Source organism: Notamacropus eugenii, chromosome 2 (assembly GCF_028372415.1).
Source record: "Notamacropus eugenii isolate mMacEug1 chromosome 2, mMacEug1.pri_v2, whole genome shotgun sequence".
In the NCBI taxonomy this organism is placed as follows: Eukaryota; Metazoa; Chordata; class Mammalia; order Diprotodontia; family Macropodidae; genus Notamacropus; species Notamacropus eugenii.
Window position 1 is genome coordinate 178,905,464 of NC_092873.1, and position 15,684 is coordinate 178,921,147.

Here is a 15,684-nt window from a genome sequence, read left to right on the forward strand (position 1 = left end):
CTAATTAGTTCCCTGGCTTTCCTCCCCTACTGGGGTCTGATGATTCCAGGTTTCTATTGTGTCTATTTAAGTAGGCCCTTTCATTTTGATTCTGGTGTTCAAGGTAAAATTCTCTCAGCTGATTGGCCTATGTGTTTCGATGTTGTAAGAAGTGGTCTTTTCCCTTTGTTGTAATTATAAGGCCTTTTGATAGGTTAGAGGAGGTTTTCTTTTTTGTAGAGAGCAAAATTTCAGCGTGACTCTTGATTTTCCTCCTTTGCATTCTGTCAAGTCTAAATTTTAACGTGGGGAATATTATTACGAGACATTTAGATACATCAAAGCAATTACATTTCTTTTTCTCAGTGGGTCCTGGCTTACAAAGTTAGACAGGCAACTGTTGTCAGAAATGGGATTTTCTTATTGATCTTTCATCCTTTAGTCTTCTTTCTATTGGGTTACTAATCTACATTCTACTTCCCTTTTGAAGAAATTATACAAGATAGGATGTTTCTTTCCAGAGGAAAGTACTTTGGAAAAATTGAAAAAATGAAGAACTAGATAAAGATGAGCTATTAGCACTGAGGCTTTTTCTTTGTGATAGCAACATTTGTAGGAAAAATGAAAAAAATAATCAAATATCTGTATATCTTTTTGGCATTATACACAACATCTGTTTGGACATAACCATATTTATTTTTAGTTTTCATCCAAATGTTTGCTGTTGTGTATAGCATAAGGAGTAAATGGGAGTTGTTGGCAAAATTGTTCATGAATTATGGTAATAAATTTATGACAGAGGCTAAGTAAACACTGAAGCACCCAGCATCAGTTTGAAAAGAGAAAGAAATAAATCATTAAAAAAAAAATAATGGATTATGTGATTGAGATGTTTTCTATAATAGATTAACATTTTTATGATATCTCTAGATACATGAATGTATTCTTTATTTGTAACCACATGTATATTTAATTTGACTCCAGTTTGCATCAGTCTATCTTCATAAGTGTTACTCACAAGGAAACTTAATAGCTTTAAGAGTCAATCAGGTTATTTTTCTCCAAAATATTATTTTGACAACACAAGGTTTTAATCTCTTTATTTGATTTTCCTAATCATGTTTTCCAGTTTAGCTAAGATTATAAATTTTTCTTAAGTCAGTTCAACCCTGTCTTTACTTGGTATATTAGTAAAATTTAAATCACAAAAAAAGGAAAGTTAATGCTTTCATATAGACTTTGATATTTTAAAATCTGCACTTATTGAAACAGGATGTCAGTAGGATAATAACATTTTGAGGGTGAATTTAATTAGGACAGTCAGTTTGAAGTTTGATAGGAACATTAATCCAAGTAAATATTTTGTTGTTAAAAACTACTAATGAGTCCAGGGCTAAAATTTAAAGTCATGATAAGTGTTCTCTTCATATTTAGACTATGAATATAAAATTTGAGTTATTTTGAGTGTTCACACAAATGCTGTTATTTACAGATTTTTATTAGCAGTACTATTTCAAATTCCATATTAGCAGATCACATTGAGTGTCTCAGTGCTTTACATAATACGCTATATTTTCTTTCTCCATTAGTAATTTATTGCTTTTTTTCAGACTAATGCTTGGTGCTTCAGTGGTTAGACTGCCTTTGCCATAAATTTATTATCCTAACTGAAGGACAATTATGTCAAAATATCCTATTCATTCCTTATGCTTTCCACAATAGCAAACATTTGGATGAAAACTGAAAAAAAAATCTGGGTATGTAAATGCTTGAGAGGCTAAATAAATTATGCATGTTTTCACCATAATTGTACTTTTGAAGGTTTGGCATTCATATATAAGGTTGTCCCTAGTTACGGTAACAACATATTCACTGTAATCATCCATAAATCTTGTGCTTGACATTACACATCTAACCATATAGTCTGACCATTAGTTGGTCCTTCATATTTTGACACATTTATGAATACATACTTTCATTGATGTGAATATTTCTCCACTGATGTAGACCACAAAAGATTCCAAACCCAGAACACCTTCTCATCCTGTGGAGTCCTCATCCATGTCTCTCATCAACCCACACACAGTAACACTCCTGACCTGGCTCCAGGTACACTTTCTCCCCTATATACCTTCTCTTTTCTCATGCAAAGATAAGAGAAGAGAGGCTCAAAATTATGTCATAAACATATAATTTCTGACAGGGCTCTGTGATCACAGTCTCCAGAACTATTCCATGGAGGTGTTAAAGTTGTTTTAATTGCTTGACAAATTTTTCTTGTCTTTAATCTTTTTTCAGGTTTTTATATTTTAAAATTTTCTTTAATAACTCAACACTCTGTACTCAGGATATTGATTAGCAAATGACTCACACATTAATACTGAGTCATTTCTGATAAAAATATAATTTTATAATTTAATATATTACCTGTCACTTACCATGTTTAGCAATTCTGACTCCTATTATATAGATCTAAGACTTTTGAACAATGTACAAGTTTTTAGCTTTTCTTATTTCTTAAGCCTGACCCATCTACATTGCACTAAAATCATGTTGAATGTTATTTTAATTTGGAGGATCTAGTAGAAATCTTCGTAAGATTTCTCTAGCTCTTCATCCTACGCAACCAGTGTTGGTACCCAAAGTATATTTATTTTCATGGTGGTCTTTTTACAAATACTTACGATGAGAACTAGAATTTGAAGTGATCAAATGTCCTATGAAATGATGTTACCTTTTCAATTCTTGGTAATAGCGAATAAATAAATAAAACAATAAAACTCCAACAAGTCCTTTATTTCTTTATCCAAGGAGAATCTGTGAGACACTCCACCTTTTATTTGCAGTTTCTTTGTGTCTTCTGGTTTGGCTTAAAGCAAAAAATTCAGTCCTTTCAGCAGATAGTCACTGGCCATGAATCTTACATTTAAAGTGAGAACAGTCAATGTTTATAGCCTAAGAACTGTGTGATTCCTCTGTGTATGTGTGTTGGCTGTACGTAGTTTCATGTTCTCTCCCCCACTAGACTGTGAACTCCTTGAGACCAAGGGCAGCTGTCTTTTGCCTTTTGCTTGTATCCCAAGTGCTCAATACAGAGTTTGGAATCTAGCAGGTGTTGAAAACATGCTTATGGACTGACTGATTCTAGTTATTCTCTCCTGCTTTTCTACCATTTTGCTACCACCATTGCAAAAGCAAGCAGAAACAAGCTACCCCACACTGAAGGCCATGTGGTAATTTTTCTTTCTTTCAAGACCTGCATGATAAAAGTCTTTATTCTCTATACTTTTCAGCTATTCAATTGTGAAGGTGTATTTTGCTGTGTTTTATGTCAGAGGCAGCATGACAAAATTAATAGAGAATTGACCTTGGAGCTACAAAAATATTAAAGAGGCTTAAGCCCTGCTTCTGACCCATACTGGCTGTGAGACCCTGGTCTGAACACTTAACCTCTCAAGGCTCAGGCAACTCTAAGAATAAGAGTTGAAGAGAAGGTGTCTGTCATCTTGAAACTCTGCGGAGTCTCCTCACTCAGGATTTCCTTGAACTAATGAAATCAACAGTCCAGTTCCTAGGCTTATCACAAGTTGCCATGGCCAGCATTTGGATGATAAGTCTCCTTATACTTAGACTAAAAAACAAACAAACAGGAATAATCTGTAGCTGGGACAATATTAGAATTTTCAGCATAGTAGAAGCTGCCAGAGTTAGTGATTCACTGCTATAGCCTTTAAGAATCCAGTTTCACCTCAATGCGAGGGTAAGAATTTGTAAATGAAAAAAGTAAGAGAAATTTCTTTCAAAACTTCAAGTACACGATCATGGAAAGAAAAACTAATCATGGATAGTATGATTTTTAAAGAAATTGGCTCCCTTTCTTTGTACTGATCATTGCCTTGTTGGATGTATATAATTTTTTTTTCCTGTCAAGAGGCTAAGAAACTTTTCAGCAAAAATCTTTTCCTACATTGTTAAGATTTCAAAGCAAAGAGAAAATAAGGGAAGAAAATAGGACAAACAGTGAGTCAGAAAGGGAGAAATAAATAGGGACAAGGTACACAAGTGAGGGGTAAATATTACTAAATGTGGATAGTAATAAGCTAATGGAAAGACTTCAGTCCAAGTGCTCTGTTTGCAAAATTAAATTATAAAGCAACCTCTCAGCTGATCTCAGTTAGTGCAGGCTGTCACTGCAGGAAAAAAGAGGGCCAATATTGAGAATTCTTCACTATGTTTTTTCAGTTGAGTTCTGTCAATCCTGTGTCTTCTAGAAGCCAAGGAATGGGATCACCAATGCTGCCAGATGCCATCTTGTATCAAGAGATATCCTATTTGAATTTACCTGGCTACACAAAAGAAAAAGTCATATAAACATAACCGGAGGGGGTAGCTTTTATAGTTTAAAAAGTCTCTGCAAGGTAGTCTCACCTTTTGTAGTTATTATCTGAGGATGATAGGCACAAAAACCACATAGAAAAGGTATATCAAATTGGATGGAAGAGTAGAGCAAAAGATGTTTACATATGTAATGTTCTTATATCTAGATATGCACACATATGCACATGCCTTCCTCAAGTATACTCGGACATTCTTATACCTTCTACAAAATTGATATATACTTTATATATGAACATATGCACCTCTATGTATGTGCCAGGCATTATGTTAGAAGGGATATGAATGAGGTAAAATGATTCCTGCCCCCAAGGAACTTACATTCTATTAGAAGGATACAATGTGTACATAGTAGAGCAATTACGAAATATAAGCAAAATAAATACCAAGCCATTACACAGGAGAAAACCAAGAATTAGGGAAATTTAAGATATGCATCCTTTTTTTGTTGTTGTTGCATTTTGAGTTCTTAGTTATCTCCTTCCCTTCCTCTCTTCTCCCCTCCCAGCTCTGTACTAGAGAAGGCCAACATTCCATATATTAGTGTTTTTTTTCTGAATGTGGATAGCATCTTCCTTCATAGATCCTTTGCAGTTGATTTGAATATTTATATTACTCAGAATAACTTAGTCATTTACAGTTACTCTTTAAGCAATATTGCTATTACTGCTTTCTGCTCATTTAACTCTTCAGTATATCATGCAAGTCTTTCCATGTTTTTCTAAAATCAACCTGCTTATCATTTCTTATAGCACAGTAGTATTCCATCACAATCATATACCAACACTTATTCAGTCATTCCTCCATTGATGAGATCCCCTCAATTTCTAGTTCTTTGCTACCACAAAGTAAGCTTCAGAACATATAGGTTCTTTTCCTTTTCCCCATCCCTTTGGATAATAGTGGCATTGTGGAAATGCATCTTAAAGTAAATAGAACTGAGGTTAGCTTTCAAAAGAGCTACAGATTCTAGGATACAGAGATAAGGAGGGAGAACATTTCAAGTATGAGGAACAGAAGCTGTGAAAAGAAGAAGGGATATCTCAGGGAATAAAAAACAGGACAATTTGTCTAGAAGGTAAAGTGTACAAGAGGAACTGATCTGAAATCAGACTAGAAGGATACTATATACATATATTTATGTGTTTGTATATGAATCCCCTCTTTAGAATGGATAGCATGTTAAAAAATAAAAGACTGTGCATATAGCCATCTGTATGTATATACGTACACTGTTCAGGGAGACACTCCCCAAAATAAACTATTAGAAAAAATATTATTACATGCATAGCCACAATATTATATATATATATATACATATATACATATATATTTCTGTGCTTTCACTATATAATTAAATATGTAAATATGATTATCTATTGTAATTATTTGATTTATTTAATTTCAATACACGTAACTTATTAAATAACAAAAGACAAACGCAAATAATCTTCCTATTAAACATGTTATGTTTTTCCTTATTCTTTTTTTTTTCTTCAGGAAACTTGCTTTCAGACCTAAATTGTAAAATGCCACAAGTTATCATTTGCATGGCATCAGCAGCATTGCAACCAAATTGTCAACATCTACTAGGAGTTTCTTTATGTAGCTGTTAAATTCCAATTTGAAAATGTATTTTAGATAATCTGGTAATACAGATTAAATCAATCAATTAAAAGGTCCAGAAAATCAGGGTCTTTCTTAAAATTAAAAGTATATAATGATCATTGACTAGTAGTTTAGGAGACTTTGTTTAGTCTGAATATAAATTAAAATACCTGTGAATATTAGAAGAAAATTTTTAAAAAAGCAACTTTCTTTCCCGTGGGCCAGGAATAAAGTTATGTAGGAAAGGGGAAAAAAGAGGAAAAAGAAATTCTAAGTGTCCATTTTACAAAGCATTGCTGTTATTGTTTTGTTCAGATCAGAATATTTCCATTTATTTCTTTTCATTATAATGGCATTTTGTAGTTAGGACTCTTATGATAAGAAACCAGATTGAAAAGCTATTTAGATGTTCTCAGTAGTTTCTTTTTAAAAAGCAGCCAGCACTTTTAGAATGAATTTTTTTGTTTCTTTCATAAAAGCAGCAAAGATGTCCACAATGAAAACTCAGTAGTTACTGTTCAGAAGCATTGGAAAAGCATTACAAAGACTTATTTGGCTAAACTAAGCTGAACAAAGCAAAAAGGATGTTGGAGAGTGAGTTCTAAGTATGCATTCCTTGCCTTTCTGTGCTTGAATTGATCTTAACCCTTCTAAACCTATTTGACTTCTTAAAGAAGCACTTAAAATATATAATGGTATATAAAGCATTCCCAATAGCTCATGGACACAAAGAAGATAAGAATAATTTTGTCTCCTCTTCCAGTACATTGGAAGACTGGACTACAAGGAGCTAGTCAGGCTCCAAACATTAAAACCACCACCATCAACTAGTAACCATTTCAAAAGACTGCCCATCTAAATTCTGGTTCATTGCCTTGCTAATTTTTTTTCTTTCCCTTGTGGACTGGTTGGGCAGAATTTGATCCAAGAAGAATTTATTAGATATCTACTATGTAATAGGCAGTGGGAACTAAAAGAGAAAGACAAACCAGTCCCTGTCCTAGAGGAGCTAGGAAAAAAAAAAAAAACAATGAGCATGCCCACAGTTAAATACATACACAACGTAGACAGAGTAAATACTAAGGAACTTGTGAAGATTGAATGACAAGACTCAACAACTAACTATGGGAGCAGGTTAGAGAAAATGAGAAAAATCAAGAATAACTCAAAGAGCTGGTGGTGCCTTCAAAGGATATAGGGGAGTAAGGGAAATGGATGGATTTAGTGGAGGAAGAAGATTTCTCCTTTGGGTTTTTTGAATTTGAGATGCCTGTAAGAAAACCAGGAGGAGATAGTTAGCAAAATGTTGATGCAGGATTGCAGCTGAAGAGGGAGATAACAGCTGAATATTTATAGGAATTATCTGCACAGAATAGGAAGGGGACAAGCATTTATTAAATACCTACTTTTCGTCAGGCACTTTACAGACGCTTTACAGATATTATCTCATTTGATCCTCACAAAAACCCTGGGATGTAGGTGCTATTATGATCCCCATTTTATAAATGGAGACAGAGAGATTAAGTGATTTGTTCAGGGTCACCCAACTAGTAATTATTTGAGGCTAATTTTGAACTGAGGTCTTTCCTAACTCCAGACCCAGAGGTCTATCCACTGGGTCACCTATCATGTGAATCCATGATGAAATCCCCAGAAAACAGAGCATCTAGAACCATCTAAGACTACAGCACAAAGAACATTAGTCATGGTCGATGATCTGGTCAATCAGTCAATCAATTAATCAGTAAACATTAATTAAGCACCTATAAACATGCCAAGTACTATGTTAGATCCTGAGGATAAACTAGTACAAAAATGAAAACATTCTGCCTATAATAAACTTTCATTTTATTAGGGAAATTGACATGCATAAATAGGCATATACAAAATATTTTCTAGAAGGCAAGGCATTAACAGTTGTTAACTGATAACAGTCGTTATTTCAAAGAAGGCTGAAAACAAAGTACAAAGACAAGTAGGAGAAAAGCCAAAAGAATATTGCTTTAGGAAATTTTAGGAAAGAGAGCAGGAGGAGATAACCAACATTCTCAGAAGCTGCAAGAATGATGAGGACTGAGAAAAGGCCATTGGGCATTTGATCATTAGTAACCTTGACAGGAACAGTTTCAATTGAGAGATTAGGGTTGGAAGCCAGATTGGGAAATGAGTGGGTAGTGAGGAAGTGGAAGTAATGAAAAATGCAGTTTGTTTATCCTTAGGAGTTTGGGAGCAAGAGGAAGGAGAGATAAATTAAATGGTCTGAGTTCAGGGATGTGCTAGAGGCAGCTTCAAACAGCTCATGAGAGCCATTTGTTAAATTTTCATTGTGATCATTTATCCCTGAAAACTGGCAAATGTTACAAATCTGTGCCTGATTTATTGTTTCGTTGATTGTCTAGACATAACAAAGTGATTAAGAAAATGTTAATAAGGCAGATTGAACTTAAAAGTCTGTCAAGTGTAGTTTTTTTTTTTTCCCCACAGAACTGTTTGACTACATTTTCTAGCACTCCCCAGCCTTGAGGCAAATCCTGGCCTTTCTGCTTCTTGTCTTTGTGAACTTGGACAAGTCAAGTCATTTTTCCAGGCCTGAGTTTTCTTATTTAGGAAAAAAAGAGTTGTACTAGATTACCTTGTAGTTCCCTTCCCTCTCTAAATCTATGATACTATGAAAGAAAATGACTCTCTTTTTTCTATTTCCATTGGGAAAAACAAATCAAGATTATAAGATTTAAAGCTAGAAGGGACAGAAGTCAGGGGTGGGGAATCTGTGGCCTCGAGACCACATGTGGTCCTCTAAGCCATCAAGTCACATGTGACCTTGAGGCTGAAGGTTCCCCACCCCTAGAAGAGACCATTTAATTTAAGGTCCTCATTTTACAGCAAAGTAATGCCCATTCTGGAATTTAGGAATATAAAATAGCAGCACTGGAATTTGAATGATGAAAGGAAGGTAATTTGAGCAAGATGTGGCTACCATATTTGATACTTTTATAATGCTAATAGAAAATGGATGTTAAATCTTTTAAACTTAAAACTTACATATCCTGAGAGCAAAACTATACAATTTAATCTTGAGTGACAAAATAATTTTATTTATAAATGAAAGGAAATTCTTATTTCAAGAAAACATGTTGACATTTTTACCTGACTGTGTTGTTACAGAACAACAGAGGGTAGTTCTCATATTTCACTTTAGTGCTGGACATTTTCCAAATAAATTCTTATATACTAAATGGGAGACTTTGTGTACCTTTTAAGCATTGTTTTGCAAATTTTCAAAGAAGAAAATCATTTAGGGGAAAAATAAAGAAATCTAATAGCATAGTTGATTAAATTTTTGCTAAGGGGAAAGGAAAAAATGGTACAAATAAAAGGAAGAATGAAATTAAGTGATTAGTTAAGGAAATATTCAGCTAAGGTTTTCTGTGATGTTAGTCTGATAAACCAGTTAACAAGAGTTCAGGTTTGAATGAAAGTGTGGAAGAAATAACTTACACAAGAAGCATGTGCTTACAGGGTGTAACTGATTTACTGGAAGCCTACACAGGAGGAGGTATCAATCAGCAGTCTCTTGTACTAGTGAATGCACTCATTGGAAGTCCTGGATTGGCAGTCAAAGAGCTAGAGTCACCTTTGGCCTTTGATTCTTGACAACTGGGGACAAGGCAGGACCCATCAGTAAACAACTAGTGATGAATGACAGTGTTGGGACCACTACTTCATGTGCTAAGTGACTGGAGGTCTTCTGGGGACAGAAGGATTTTTATACTCCCTAAAGGCTGACTGTCTGAAAAAATGCTTTTGCTACTGTTTGGTCATTTCAGTCATGTCTGATTCTTCATGACCCCATTTCTTGGCAAAGACACTAGAGTGGTTTGTCATTTCCTTCTCCAGTTCATTTTACAGATGAGAAACTGAGGCAAACAGGGTTAAGTGAGTTGCCCAGGGTCACATAGCTAATAAGTGTCTGAGGCCAGAGTTACACTCACAAAGCTGAGTCTTCCTAACTCCAGGCCTGTCACTTTATCCACTGTACCATCGATCTACCTAGAATGTCAGCAATGGCCTTATGAACATTTTCAGGGAATTTTTGTACAAGGTACAACCAGGGAAACTAAATTTTTACCTGAAAGAGGGGTTTTTTTTGTTTTTTTTAAGCATTTTTGATGGGGCTACAGGAGTCAAGTTTCTGATAAACAGAAACTTGAGAAGAAAAGTAAAACTCAGTATATGAGGGCCTGATAGTAGAGATTGTTATTAGTGTTAGCTCAATAACATGACTACTAACCTTTGAGAATTCTAGTATTTTGTCTTATTTTGTAATCTTTTAAGAATTGGTATTTAAAGCAATGACAGCAATACAATTTATGTAGATGGATTTCTTTGAGAATTATTTTAGTTTCATATTTTTAAACATTTCAAATATAAAAAGCATAAATTTAATACCATTCATTACAGTTTAGTTTCATTTTATAAATTAAATAGGATAAACATTTTCTTTTAAAATATTTATTTATCTTGTTTGTTTCTTCCTTGGTTTATTTTTAAGACTAGGTCTTCCTATCTCACTAAGGCAGAATGTCCCTGGTCTATTCATGGGTTCAATGCCACCATTAATCTGTAAGAGCCTCTGTTTTTGACATGGTGGTGTTCGTACCTCCACAGGCAACCTCTCCCTCCCAAGGAATCACCCTATCAATGCTAGACTTATTGTGGACACTAAGCTGACTCCACTGTGGCTCAGAACTCCTGACTGAGCTTAAGAGATCTATCCGATTCAGCCTCCCTGGTAGATAGGATCAGAGAGATATATTACCTTTCCTGGCTGTGATAAAGATTTTCAGAATACTTGCAGAATCAAACAATTTTTAAAAATTTACCATTTGTATGATTATTACTTATTTTTTGAATTCTTTAATTCCCATCCCTCTGTTTTTTATGTTATACATGTGTGGTTATGCAAAATAGTTCCATAAAAGTCATGTTGTGAAAGACTAACTATATTTCCCTCATCCTATCCTACCCCCCATTATTTTTGTTCTCTTTTGACTCTATCCCTCCTCAAAAGTGTTTACTTCTAATTGCCCCCTCTTCCTATTTGCCTTCCCTTCTAACATCCCCTAATCACCACTTATCCCCTTCTCCCTTACTTTCCTGTAGTATAAGATTGATTTTCACAGCAAATTGAGTATGTGTGTTATGTCCTCCTTAAGTCAAATGTGATGATAGTAAGATTCACTTTTTCCCTCTCACCTGCCCCCTCTTCCCCTCCATTGAAAAAGCTTTTTCTTGTCTCTTTTATGTGAGAGATAATTTGCCTCATTTTATTTCTCCCTTTCTCCTCCCAGTATATTCTTCTCTCACCCCTTAACTCTTTATTTTTTAAGATATCATCCCTTGTTATTCAAGTCACCTTGTGCCCTCTTTCTATGCACATATAATCCCTCCAACTACCTAAATACTGAGAAAAGTCTCAAGAGTTACAAATATTATTATCTTTCCATGTAGGAATGTAAACAGTTCAACTTTAGCAAGTCCCTTATGATTTCTCTTTCCTGTTTACCTTTTTCATGCTTTTCCTGATTTTTGTGTTTGACAGTCAAATTTCCTATTCAACTCTGGTCTTTTCATCAAGAATGATTGGAAGTCCTCCATTTCTTTGAATAACCATTTTTTCCCCAAAAGTACTACACTCATTTTTTCTTGGTAGATGATTCTTGGTTTTAATCCTAGTTCCTTTGACCTCTGGGATATCATATTCCAGCCCCTACCATCTCTTAATGTAGAAGCTGTTAGATCTTGTGCTATCCTTATTGTATTTCCACAATATTTGAATTATTTATTTCTGGCTGCTTGCAATATTTTCTCCATGACCTAGGAGCTCTGGAATTTGACTCCAGTATTCCTAGGAGTATTCCTTTTGGGATCTCTTTCAGGAGGCAATTGGTAGATTCTTTCGATATTTATTTTACCCTTTGGTTCTAGAATATCAGGGCAGTTTTTCTTGATAATTTCTTGAAAGATGATGTCTAGGCTCTTCTTTTGATCATGGCTTTCAGATAGTCCCATAATTTTAAAATTGCCTCTTCTGGATCTATTTTCTGGGTCAGTTGTTTTTCCAATGAGATGTTTCACATTGTATGCTATTTTTTCATTCCTTTGGTTTTGTCTTATAATTTATTGATTTTTCATAAAGTCATTAGCTTCCATCTACTCCGTTCTAATCTTTAAGAAATTATTTTCTTCAGAGAGTTTTTGGACTTCCTTTTCTATCTGGTCAATTCTGCTTTTTAGGGCATTCTTCTCTTCGTTGGGTTTTTGGATCTCTTTTGTCATTTGAGTTAGTCTTTTTTTTAAAGTGTTATTTTCTTCAGCATTTTTTGGGGTCTCCTTTAGCAAGCAGTTGACTTGTTATTCATAATTTTCTTGTGTCACTCTCATTTCTCTTCCCAATTTTTGCTCTACTTCTCTTATTTGATTTTCAAAATCTTTTTCAAGCTCTTCCATGGCCTGAGACCAATTCATATTTTTCTTGGAGGCTTTGGGCAGAGAAGTTTTAACTTTGCTATCTTCTGTGTGCATGTTTTGATCTTCTCTGTCACCAAAGATTCTATAGCCTGATTCTTTTCCTGGTTTTTGCTCATTTCCTCAGGCATTTATTTGACTTTTGAACTCTTTGTCAAGGTAGCTCTCTGCTTCAATTGGGGGTATGAGGCATACTGTCAGCCTCTTGATTCCCCCACAACCTGTGGGCTTAGAGCTCCAGAAACAGTAGCTGCTAATGCCCCTGTTGCTGTTGTGGCTAACACCGTTTCCTTTGCCCCCTTCCTCCTCTTCCACCCTGGAGCAAGGACCATTCCACTCCACTCTCCCATATCAATCCCACAGGCTTTTTCCACTGACCTTCCAATTTGTCCTCAGTGTTTTGGGGTCATGAAGTCTGGAAACTGCCACAGGTGCCAGAGATTCAGTACCCCCTCCAGGCCTACTCAGGTCCCATTTGTGTGGGCCACAGCCCATGCTGGACTGTGCCCTGCCCCCGGTGTGGCTCAACACACCCTTCACAGAAATTTTGCAGGCTATCTTTAGCTAGAGATTTGCTTCATTCCATCATTCTGTGGACTCTGCAGCTCCAGAATTTGTTTAGAGCCATTTTTTACAGGTATTTGACTGGGTTTATAGAGGATTAGCAAGTCAGTGCTGTTACTCCACCATCTTGGCTCCACCCTCCCTTCCCGTCCTGCTTTTAATTTTAATGGCTATATAATTTTTTAAATATTTTGCATTTGAAAAAACATTTTGGTGAATATTCAACAAATTTGCATGTTCAAAGGAAAGATGGTGGTACTCATATGATCACTTCAATTTCAGAATTCTAACAGGAGGGAATCATAATAAAGATGAAGATTCCTTTAATATTACATTAAAATGTATTGAAAGGAAAAGTGCTGTGAGCCATTTTATGCTAATACACAAGAGGAACCTACCTTCATTCCTTTAAAGTTTAGAATTAGACATCCCTATTTGTGGAATACGTAAAATAAATAATAATATAAAATATAGAAGCACATGAAGAAACCTCACATCTTTTGTAAAGACCTGTGAAACATATTGTATATGTGCATAGATTTTCCAAGTCTTACTATTGCTTTAGTGACACAATCATTGCTAGGTCAAGCCTATGAAGAACTGAAGACTTCCATGGTTCTTCATTGCTGCTTGATTTCTTTGAGCCAGATCTTATCCAGCTGGCCCAGTCCTAACTAGCCTTGATACTAGATTACTATTTTTGTTGTTTTCATTTTTTTTCCTGATGGATTTAGTTTGACAAGATGACTCAAGCTTTCTGGCATCTGCTTGTCTTAACTGTTAGTTCTGTGTGAACCAATCCAGGGCCTATGGCAGATGCCTACAAAGCCCACAGAATCTTTATTCTTAGGCTCCTAGGCTGCAAGGAATCAATAATCAACTCCATTACTCTATCCTGTAGAATCTATAAGATAATATCTCTCCTCCCTTATTTCCCTGGATAAGAAAGATACTTTTTTATTTAGCCTCCCTATGCTTTACAGTTTTCTGCTTCAACTTGGCAGGTCCCTCCCTCACCCTCCGGGAGATGTATTATACATTTAAACCTAGAATCTCTTTCTCTTTCTTGACCCCCCCTCTCTGTCTTAGTCTTCCTGAAGTAAGTCCCTTTACTATATAACTACAAATAGTTTTACCCTTCATGATAGAATTACCTTTTCTACTACTGTCCCAAACTGTGAGGCCCCCCTCCTCTCTCAAGACTACATGACTTAGGATAAGGCTAGACTTCCATTGTATCTTTCCCCTTATCTGGCCCATGAAATCTTCCTCAAAGCCTGGAATACCCCTTAGTAGCTCTCAGTGGAGATGACCAACGTACCATGTGGCCAGTGAAAATTTAGGCACCAGCTTCTGACTCAGTCATATGTTCTAACCAACTCAGGCTGCTTTTAATTATTTACATATGACTTATTTCTTCCTTATATATGGGTGTGATTTGCTGGGAACTAGCTTCACCATCAAGAAAAATCCTTAGTACATATTTATAGAATAGTCTGAATATAGAACAGTCCCTATCATTTCCCTAAAGGTGGGGCTTGTGCCTTCAAATATCATACTCAGACATCAAAATGTCCTATGGAGTCTTTATCAAAGACAGAATCCTAGAATAGGTGGACTATAACATCTAAGACATTTATTTTGATGTCCTGCATATAAAAGGTGGTCGTTAATGAATGCTTGGTACTGATGCTGATAAAAACAAAAACTCTAAACTCCACAAGTTAATGTAGATTTGAATTAAAGTCTTCCCACAGAGGTCCCTTGATATTTACAAGTTGTCTTTGAATAATATTTTCAGGATCCCCTGATTAAAAGATTCATATGTGATCTTCAAAATATGAAATTGCCACAAATTGGCAGTTAGGTGGCATAGCAGAGAAAGTATTGGACTCAGAAAGACTAGAATTCAAATTGTGCTTCAGTCAGCTAATTAGATGTATGGCTTTAGGCAAGTTGCTTAATTTCTTCTTTCTTCAGTTTCCTCATTTGTAAAATGAAAGTGTTGAACTTGATGGCCCCCTAAGATCCACTCCAGCCCTAAATCTGTCTTATAACTTACTTGACCTCTCTCAGTCTCAATTTTCTCTTCTATAAAATAAGGATAATGATAGTATTTCCTCATTGGGTTGTTATAAGGATCAAAGGAGATAATTTACATAAAGCTCTTTGCAAATCTTAAAGCATCATAAAAAATTTTGGTTATTAGTACTGTTATGACAAAATATAAAAACATAAAGCCTCCCTTATTGGGTCAGAACAATATGGAAGCCAGTCCTACATTCTGTCCCTGATAAAGACACTGAGAAGTGTGGTATGGAAGAACAACCCATGCTTACTTTTCCATTATGTTAACCTCAAAGTCAATGCAATATTCTCAGCATCGTGACTCCCCTTCTTGTCATCACCTTAGTATGTGGCTTTTTAACATGGATTTATCCAAACATTTCTTGAACTTATTTATATTTTTTTCCTTCCTTCCTTTGAAATTTTATCATTCGGTCTTGTTGACAATGTAATTAATTACAATTATAAGAGATTATCTTATGTAGATGTAATAGATTAATGCCAATCTGACCTTTAAAAATGTAACTGCTGTTTACAGATGTC

At 35.2% G+C, this 15,684-nt stretch overlaps 1 protein-coding gene across 1 annotated transcript in view; it reads left to right on the plus strand.

Moving 5' to 3' along the window:
• The window catches only part of GRIK2 (glutamate ionotropic receptor kainate type subunit 2), a 791,214-nt gene that overhangs the window by 186,891 nt on the left and 588,639 nt on the right, over positions 1–15,684 (plus strand). The gene's annotated exons all lie outside the window — the stretch shown is intronic.